Source organism: Chlorocebus sabaeus, chromosome 7 (genome assembly GCF_047675955.1).
Source record: "Chlorocebus sabaeus isolate Y175 chromosome 7, mChlSab1.0.hap1, whole genome shotgun sequence".
Classification (NCBI taxonomy): Eukaryota; Metazoa; Chordata; class Mammalia; order Primates; family Cercopithecidae; genus Chlorocebus; species Chlorocebus sabaeus.
The window spans coordinates 34,479,330-34,483,268 of record NC_132910.1 but is presented as its reverse complement, the minus strand read 5'-3'; positions in this window follow the sequence as shown (position 1 = coordinate 34,483,268).

Below are 3,939 nucleotides of genomic sequence, written 5' to 3'. Positions count from 1 at the left end.
TTCTTCATGCCTTTTTGCTCCCCTTAAAATGTCTTTTTCACTAGTTAATTCCAAGGGTCAGTCTCATAATTTTGTTTTTAGACTTTGGTTTCTTTTTTTTCTTTTCTTTTTTTTTTTTTTTAAACAGAGTTGGGGGTCTTTCTATTTTTTTTTTTTTTTTTTTTTTAGATGAGGTCTCGCTTTGTCACCCAGGCTGGAATGCAGTGGCGCGATCTCGGCTTACTGCAATCACCGCCTCCTGGGTAAAAGCGATTCTCCTGCCTCAGTCTCCCGAGTAACTGGGATTACAGCTGCCACCACCACACCCAGCTAATTTTTGTAGTTTTAGGAGCAACGGGGTTTCACCATCTTGGCCAGGCTGTTCTCAAACTCCTGACCTCGTGATCCACCCGCCTCGGCCTCCCAAAGTGCTGGGATTACAGGCATAAGCCACCATGTCCGGTCTAGAGTTGGGGGTCTTTCTATGTTGCCCAGGCTGGCCTTGAACTCCAGGCCTCTAGCAAGCCTCCCATCTCAGCCTCCCAAGGTGCTCGAACTACAGGTGTGAGCCGCTGCACCAGGCCTCATACTTTGGTTTCTGAGCAGGAGATTTTGTTCCACAGTAACCCAGCTATCTTTCGTCTAAGAACTTTAGATGAGAGAAAGAAAAAAATAGACTACAGATAACTATTCCAAGGCAGTTATGGTACATTTAGCCAACACTTTTGCTTCTTCTCATGCTATCTGTTAGTATTAATGCTGGCAAAGCAAGATTTTATGCAAAACAACATACCAAGCCTTGCTTTTCCACTGCATTCCTGAGGGGGTTATTTATTGTGTTGTTGATTTTCTTTCCCTTTTGAATATGAGATATCAGAGTAAGAAAATGTCAATGATCAAATTCAATGACACAATTTTGGTTAAATATTGATGGATAAAGGTGTAAAATGATTTTTTTCACATTTCTTATCCCATTTGATCCATCAGCATCATTTTGCCCTGATGAAAATTTCACTTCCTAATTTCCCCTAGTTCTCCTCCTACACTTCTGATTCCATTTCTTTTTCCTGGGGGGGGGGGGGGGAGGGAAGTAAGGGGCAAAACTATTTATCTTATATATTTATTGTGAAATCTCAGTGAGACAAAATGTCAAAGCACCTGGAACTTAGTAGGCACTCAACAAATTCAAGCACTCTGCCCCTTCCTCCACTTACTCTACAGATGCAGGTGCTTTGCAGGGTTCTAGCTTGGGTCCACTCCTTTCACATCTCATGTTCTTAGATAGTATCATCTACTCCCACGGTTACAACTACCTCTTAGGACCCCAAAGTCTGTACTTCCAGTTTCTCCCTTACTATTGATCTTCAGAATGTCTCCCTTGCTAGCTGTGAAAACGAGTCCATCTGGATGTCCCCTAGACCCTGTCTACCCAACAGGTCCAATGATATCACTTAGTTTTTCAAGGTGAGAAATCCAGGTACCAATGACCCCTGAATTGCCTCATCGCACCTTTCCCCTTTTCCCTGATATCCAATTTCACCCACTCTGTCACCAATACTCCACTTGAAAGCCCCAAGGGGTGATCTATTTTGTTTGCTGCTGTATTCCCAGTGTCTGCAACAATGCCTGACACTTACTAGGTACCTACTCAATCGTTTATTGAATGAATTACTCTCTCCTTTCCTCTTTGCTGGCATAAATGTAGTCCAAACCTTATTATCTCTTTGGCAAATCATGTTCATACCCTCTAAACTAACCTTCCTGCCTCTAGACTCCAGCTTCTCTTGCCTTCTCTCCAGTCCATCCTGTACACTGTGTACCATGAGTTAAATTGTAAATTTTTTTTTTTTTTTTTTTTTTGAGACATAGTTCCACTCTTGTTGCCCAGGCTGGAGTGCCATGGCACAACCTTGGCTCACAGCAACCTCCACCTCCCGGGTTCAAGCGATTCTCCTGCCTCAGCCTCCTGAGTAGCTGGGATTATAGGCGTGCACCACCACCCCGGCTAATTTTGTATTTTCAGTAGAGACAGGGTTTCTCCATGTTGGTCAGGCCGGTCTTGAACTCCCGATCTCAGGTGATCCACCCGCCTCGGCCTCCCAAAGTGCTGGGTTTACAGGCGTGAGCCACTGCGCCCAGCCAAATTGTGAATTTTCTAAAAAAAACAGACCCCAGTATTTTCCTTGGTTCTTCACAGTGTAGCCTCATTTTACCTCTTTAGCCCACTCTCCTGCCAATTCTTCATTCATAAAATTCCCAATCTTCCCTGCCTTCAAGATACATACTTTTTAAAAATTTCAAATTCCAATTGTTCATTGCTGGTATATAGGAAAGCAATTGACTTTTGTACATTAACCTTGTATCCTGTGATCTTGCAGTGATTGTTTATTAGTTTCAGGAGACTTTTTGTATGTGTTTCTATATAGACAATCATGTTGACTGTGAACAAAGACAGTTTTATTCCTCCTTCCCAATCTGTATAAAGCTGCATTTCCTTATCTGGTCTTAATAGCTAGGATTCTGGTATGATATTAAATAGGAACATGAGAGTAAACATCTTTGCCTTGCTCCTGACCTAGGGTGAAAGCATATAGTATCTCATCATTAAGTATGATGTAGGTTTTTTGTAGATATTCTGTATCTGATTGATGAAGTTCCCCTCTATTTCTAGTATACTGAATTTTTTTTTTTTTTTTTTTTTTTTTTTTTTTTTTTGAGACGGAGTCTCGCTGTGTCACCCAGACTGGAGTGCAGTGGCATGATCTCAGCTCACTGCAAGCTCTGCCTCCCAGGTTCACAGCATTCTTCTCCCTCAGCCTACCAACTAGCTGGGACTACAGGTGCCTGCCACCACACCCAGCTGATTTTTTGTATTTTTTAGTAGAGATAGAGTTTCACTGTGTTAGCCAGGCTGGTCTCAATCTCCTGACCTTGTGATCCGCCTGCCTCGGCCTCCCAAAGTGCTGGGATTACAGGCGTGAGCCACCACACCTGGCCACATGACACTTTTTATATTGTTCTCCAGTTCTTAGATATTCTGTCCCATTTTTTTTTTCATTCCTTTTTCTCTTTGCATGTCAGTTTGGGAAGTTTCTATTGACATATTATCAGGCTGTTTCTTTTCTTGGCCAAGTAGACTAATGATAAGCCCATCAAAGGCATTCACTTTTGTGAGAGTGTTTTTATTTCTAGCATTTCAAATCTTAAGAGTTCCCATCTCTCTGCTCATATTACCTATCTGTTCTTGAATGTTGTCTATTTTTTTCCATTAGAGCCCTCAGCATGTTAAACGTAGTTGTTTTAATTTTCTGGTCTGATCATTCCAGCACTCCTGCCAGATCTTAGTCTGGTTCAGTTGCTTGGTATAGCTCTTCGATTGTGTTTTTTTCTAACCTTTTAGCATGCTTTATAATTTTTTGGTTGAAAGACAGACAATGCATCAGGTAATAGGTAATTAGGCTTTTTTTTTTTTTTTTGAGACAGTCTTGCTCTGTGTCCACAGCTGGAGTGCAGTGGCACAATTTCGGCTCACTGCAACCTCTGCCTCCCAGGTTCAAGCAATTCTCCTGCCTCGGCCTCCCAAATAGCTGGAATTACAGGTGTGCACCATCACACTCGGCTAATTTTTCTGTTTTTAGTAGAGATGGGGTTTCGCCATGTTGCCCAGGCTGGTTTTAAACTCCTGGTGTCAGTGATCCGCCCGCCTCAGCTTCTCAGAGTGCTGGGATTACAGGCATGAGCCACCATGCCCAGCCGGTAACTAGGCTTTTAATCTGAGGCTTTATATTAATTTGGATAGGAGCTGGGCTGTATTTGAGGTTTACTGTAGCTGTCATTATTACCATTTTACTTTTTTATATGTATTTATTTTTACCATTTAAGAAAATATCCAAATAGTTACCATTTTAGTGTTCCTACCAGTCACTGACCAGCAGCCTCTTCTCCCAGTAAGCTGACCTC